Below are 6,478 nucleotides of genomic sequence, written 5' to 3'. Positions count from 1 at the left end.
AAAAATACTTTATTGCTAAAAATGCTAACCATCATCTGAACTTTCAGCAAATCAAAGCCACTGATCACAGACCACCTAAAAAATAGAATAGTAATGAAAAAGTTTGGAAAGTTGCAAGAATTACCAACATGTGACACAGAGACGTACACTGAGCAAATGCTTTTGGAAAAATGTCACCAATAGACTTGCTTGAGGCAGGGTTGCCACAAACCTGCAATGTGTAAAACACGGTGTCTGTGAGGTGTGATAAAACAAGGTACACTTGTAATTCAATTAAATTGGCTTATGAAATGGCTTATCAGTTACCTTGGAGGATATTGAGAGAGTTGGACTTAGAGTAATAGGTTGTGATGGACAAGACCTGGGAGGGTCATAGCCAGTGAAGGCAGAAGGAGGAAGGAGTGACCCGAACTCTGTCCAAGAAAGCGGATGCATGGGAAACACATTTCTTGTTCCGTGACTCCTGCCCCCTCACCCCTGGGAGGAGCTCATCAACTCCTCCATGCTTATTCTGAATGTTCCAGCGAAGGGTGCTTGTTCTAAATTTGTGAATTGGAAAGAGGCAGTTTGGGCTTTGCATGTTTATATAGGACTGGGAAAGTTGTAAACATTCGAGTCACTTAGAATAATTCAATCACATATTTCTGTTGCTGGTAAAAATTTAGAAAAATTCCAAGGTGGTGATAAACCAGCCTCAGAGACAGGAGAAATCAAAGGAAGCCTTTGTGCTTAAATAGAACTAAAACTGAAGATGAGAATTTGGGGGAGTGTGTAAAAATTTATTAATCACCCACCAGGCAACATTTTATAAATATAAGTTTAAGAGTACAAAATCCATATTGTAACTAGAGATCATAAAGCTTTGGTTAAAACAGTTTTCTTTTTATACAAACAAACTTTCTTCTATGGCTATTCTTAGCCTTCTAAGAAAGAGATTTAACTTTAAAAATAAAGCTCCCTAGGGATGACCTGGGTGGCTCAATGGGTTAAGCGTGGGACTCCTAATTTAGGTGCAGGTTGAGATCTCGGTGGGGGGGCTCCATGCTCCGTTGGGAATCTGCTTCTCTCCCGCTCCCTCTGCACCCCCCCAACCATTCATGAGCGGTGCTCCCTCTAAAAATAAATAAATAAAATTAAAAAGAAAAAAACAACACACTCACAAAAAGAAACCATTGCTGAGTTTTTTAAATAAACGGGGTAGGTGCTATGGTGAGTACTGTGAATTGTGTAAGACTGATGAATCACAGACCTGTACCCCTGAAACAAATAATACAGTATATGTTAATTTAAAAAAAAAAAAATCAAATAAATAAATAAATAAATAGACAAACTCCCTAAATGAATTTCTCACAATGATAATGTTTTCTGGTTTGGGGGTTTTATATTTGCTCCCAAGGTATTCCAGATTCGTCGTCAGTCCCCCTGCCACAGTTGCTCAGGCTGACAAGCGTACAAGGTCACCCAGAGCTGCGATTCATTCCTAAGCAAGCGAACTTCTGCACAGGCATCCCATTCATTTAAGCGTCGTGCAATCAGGAACGTGTCAAGGCCCATTTTTCTGTGTGAAAAATGAGGTCCTAAGCCCTTAAGTGACTTTCCTCAGGTAACACTGTAAACCTGAGAGGGGCTAAAACTCCAGCTAAGAACCCCAGGCTTCCTACCCAGGGCGCTCTCAGACCTCTGACCTCTGCACTCATCTCGTGATTCAGCCCACCCTGTTTTGTCTGCGCTTTCAGAATCCAGCTCCTCCCCTCAATCCTACTCTCTGGCCCAAACAATCCCTGTCTTTTTCTGAGACCGTTGTCATAGCTTTCTTTTTCGTCTCCCTGCTTTTTTCCCCCCTGCTCAGTCTATTCTCGTAACTGTTTTAAAATGTGAGGCAATACAAGTCATGTCATTCTACACAAAATGTCGCAATGTTTCCTATATTATTTATTTATTTGTTTGTTTATTTTTAAAAATATTTTATTTATTTATTTGACAGATAGAGATCACAGTAGGCAGAGAGGCAGGCAAAGAGAGAGAGGGGGAAGCAGGCTCCTGGCTGAGCAGAGAGCCAGATATGGGGCTCGGTCCCAGGACCCTGAGATCATGACCAGAGCCGAACAGAGGCTTTAACCAACTGAGCCACCCAGGTGCCCCTCCCATTTTTTTTTTAAAATTTAAACTTATTTATTTATTTTTATTTTTTATAAACATATATTTTTATCCCCAGGGGTACAGGTCTGTGAATCACCAGGTTTACACACTTCACAACACTCACCAAAGCACATACCCTCCCCAATGTCCATAATCCCACCCCTCTTTTCCCAACCCCCCCTCCCCCCAGCAACCGTCAGTTTATTCTGTGAGATTACGAGTCACTTATGGTTTGTCTCCCTCCTGATCCCATCTTGTTTCATTGATTCTTCTCCTACCCCCTTAACCCACAATGTTGCATCACCACTTCCTCATATCAGGGAGATCATATGACAGTTGTCTTTCTTCGCTTGACTTATTTCGCTAAGCATGATACCCTCTAGTTCCATCCACGTCGTTGCAAATGGCAAGATTTCATTTCTTTTGATGCGCCCCTCCCATTTCATTTAGAGTAGAAGCTGAAGTCTTTACGTGGGCTATAAGGCTCCCCACGGTTGGGCCCCTTGCTCCCTCTCTGAAATCAGCTGCTCCCTTTTCTCTCGGTCATGTTCTGGCAGCCACTCTAGCCTCCTCGGATTTCTTCATCTTCAGACATGCTTCCACCCCTGGGTCTTGGCACCTACTCTTTTTCTCTGCCTGGAATGTTCTTTCTGAAGATAACCACATAAGCCATTTCCCCCAACAAATACTTTCCTTCTCCTGCTTTATTTTTCTCTGTTGCACGCACCACCACCTAGCATATGCCATGCTTTCTTTTTTCATGTGTTATGTGTCTTCTCCCATTAGATAGTAAGCAGAGATTTTTATCTGTTGCTTGCTTGATTTTTTTCCTAGCACCTAGTACAGATGACCAAGAAATATTTTTTGAACAATTTCATGTTATGGTAATACATCATGGCAAGGAGGACTCGTTCAAATAACTTTGCACTGAAACATCCTTCCTGGACTGTGGGAATGTGTGATTGACCTAGACTGCAGGAAAAGGTCTTTTAGAAATTGTGATCATGAGGCATAGGGACAAGGATAATGTCGAGCCAAAAGGGGTTGTCAACTCCACTCCTGGCACTCATTAGCGTGTGATCTTGGGCCAGGCACTTCATCTCTCTGAATTTATGTTTCCTTAGTTATTAATTGAGGGTGTACTTTGTCTTGCGGAGTGGCTATAAGGGTTCAAATAAGAAGGGCTGTGTCTCTCAGTGCACCCAATTGCTGACACATGTCTGCCCCATTTGCTCAAAATTCCCACTGATAACAGCGAGGGCCTCATGTCCTCAGTTGTTCTTCAATCCCCCCTCACCCCACAGCCAGTCCCACCCTTGTCCAGAAATGGACGTGGGGCTGAGGAGGATGGGGCCTGCTGGCAGTTGGGGCTGCCCTCTTGCTGGGCAGAGAAAAATCCGGCTGGGCTTGTCTCCAACAGAAGCAGATGCCCAGTGTGCCGTCTGGGATGACTTGGCCTTCCCTTGTCCTGAAAGAGAATAAAACACACAAAGATTAAAGTCCTTTCTCCTTAGCGTTGGCTTTCTGTTTTTCCCTTTTTCCTATAACAAGAAGTTTATTTAAACGACAAGACTCTTGACTTAAGGGGAAAACCAACTAGGATTCATTTCCTTTAGAGTCATTTGTCCCTGCTTACAGAGATTGTCCTACAGGTAACAACTATATACAAAAAGTTATAAAATTGTCCTTGGTTTTACAATGGTACATGGAAAGTGTTAAAATTCTCCAATTGAACAAGGCATGCAGGGGACCTTTATGTCGTTCTTTTTTGTTAAACAGTGAGAACAAAAGAACTTTCTGGAATATAAACCGGAGGAGGTGGCAGCAGTGGTGGTTGGAAGGCAGCATGGGCCTCCTGACTAGAGTTCCACCATCTTGTTCTATAGTATTAACAGCCATGACCTGCCATCAGAGATGGCAGAGAGCCCTCTTTAAAGAGGACACCAAAATGGACATTCCTGAATTCTCTCCTTAGACTTAATGTTGCTTCAGCAGATCTCATACTATGTCGTGACCCAAGGGCCTTGCCAGGCCTTGAAAGGTTCCAGAGGACTCATATAGCTTAAAGATAGCCTGGAATTTTATTCCCCCTTTCTGTCTGTCCCCATGGGTTTCTGAGAAGCCAAGCCAGTTTTGTAGCTGCCTAGACGTGGCTGGAACTGTCCGGGGAGAGAAGATGCTTCTTTCTTCTTCATCTGAGAGCTAACTTTAATTTACAAATCCCTTGGAAGGATGGAACGTATTCCCTAAGGGAACTCCAGGCCTGTCAAGGTGCTTTCGATTATATCTGATTTGACCAGGTTCTTCCCCAAAATGTCATCAGAAGCCACCATCTTGTATAAAACAAAGACAACAACAGTTTGAGACCTGAAGTCTCAAGAGCTGATGGGCATATGGTTCTTGGGAGGTTGAAAACTTCCTGCCATATGCCAAGGGACACAACACCCTATGAGTCTCTTTGCAAGAGACTGAGTAGGAATCACAGCAAGTCAGCATTAGAAGTAATTTCAAATGGGGAAACTGAGGCCCAGAGATGGCAGGTGACTCACCGAAACTACACAGGCCTCATTTCTTTACCAGGAGAGACAAAAGAAACAGGTGATAGAAATTCCCAGTGTAGCCCAGACAGACCCTTCTGCGGCCTGATAGAAGCTGGTTCAGGGTACTGACTCAGCCAAGAAAAAACATTTCCTAAGTTTAAATATAGCTTAGGAGGAGGTCGGGTCTCTAGGGGAACCCCAAATTTTCCTGAACTCCTCCCTCTGCATGAGGTTCAAAGCTGTTCCTATTACTGGTTTTTGATGTAGTTCCAGCTTTTCTCAGAGTGAACAGGTAAACATCTGGTTTGATACATGCTACATGCAGTGAAATTCTGGAGAATTCTTTCCTCGGCTAGCGTAGTTTTGACTGTTTCAGCAAGATTATTTTTTGCCTTGGATCTTGACCACAGTGGAGGGGGGCACATTCTTGGGTAGGGAGGGGAAAGTTTTTCTCAGGTTAAAAAGAGAAACAAAGAAAACCAAGAATCATTTACAAAGTGAACACTTAACAAAGCCAGACTTGAACGAATTTCCATTCACTCTCATCAAGTTTCAAAACCTAAACACATCAGAGAACATTACAACACGGGCAAAAGATGAATAGAAAGAAAACAAATGATTTCACGAGTTTGGAGCTCCTGTGTGGCTTGGTTTATTGAACAAAGCAGTGGATGAGAGGCAATGGGGTCTTTAGATGAAGTCTGTGGTGACTAGTTTTTAGAACAACTAAGTATATAATCATTTTTTGGCCATATAAATATTACAGCGACATGACCTTTCTTTCTTTCTTTCTTTCTTTCTTTTTTAAGATTTTATTTATTTATTTGATAGAGAGAAAGATCACAAGTAGGCAGAAAAGCCGGCAGAGAGAGAGGAAGGGCAGCAAGCTCTCCGTTGAGCAAGGAGCGTGATGCGGGGCTCGATCCCAGGACCCTGGGATCATGACCTGAGCCAAAGGCAGAAGCTTTAACCCACGGAGCCACCCAGGCGCCCCAACATTTCTTCTTTACCATCTCACATGCATCTTTCTGCCATTGGGTTTGTGATGTTCACCACACATCTCGCAGCAGATAGCATTTATCAAGTACTGTTCCAGCTGCCCACCGTCCTGGGTCCTGAGAGATTGTCGCAGAGGGAGGCAGTAATAGAATCCTTTCCTAGAGAGATTTGACCTATCTGCATGTATTTAAGAACATGAAATATCATGAAGTAATGTTATGAATATGAAATAAAATTTAGCAATGTGCTTATTATAATTCCATTTATACTTGGATTACATATGTAAGTACATCCATACTTGAGTATGGATGATAGGCAATGTGATGCTGATGTGTTGATCAGCGTCAAAACGGAGGTTCATTACACTCTCCCATCTTGTTTTGTGTATGTCTGAAAATCTCATAATCTGAAATTTGAAGCAAAGAACTGAGCTCCAACTTGGTTCCTAACCAGCTGCTTGAGGGTGGCCTTTCATCTAAGTGAGAAAATTCTCTCCTCTCTTTTCATGATCTATTCATCTCTGCTGCCTTTTCGTGTGGTTTCCAAATAAAATCTTTCTTCAGTCAATAACTTTGAATTCCTTACTTGAGATCTTTATCAATGAAAATACAATGTGAATATTTTAAAACTTAAACACGTATTTTATTTCTCATCCTCAGATACTCTAAGTGTTATGGGCACACTTTCAAACCCACTGCCGATGAACCAGACCCAGGACCCATGCCTTTCTACTCACTCGAGTGTTCATTTCACAGCAATCTTCCAGAGTAAATGACTAAGGACACATGGTCCATTTAATG

This window comes from Mustela nigripes, chromosome 2 (genome assembly GCF_022355385.1).
Source record: "Mustela nigripes isolate SB6536 chromosome 2, MUSNIG.SB6536, whole genome shotgun sequence".
NCBI lineage: Eukaryota > Metazoa > Chordata > Mammalia > Carnivora > Mustelidae > Mustela > Mustela nigripes.
This window is presented reverse-complemented; position numbering follows the sequence as displayed.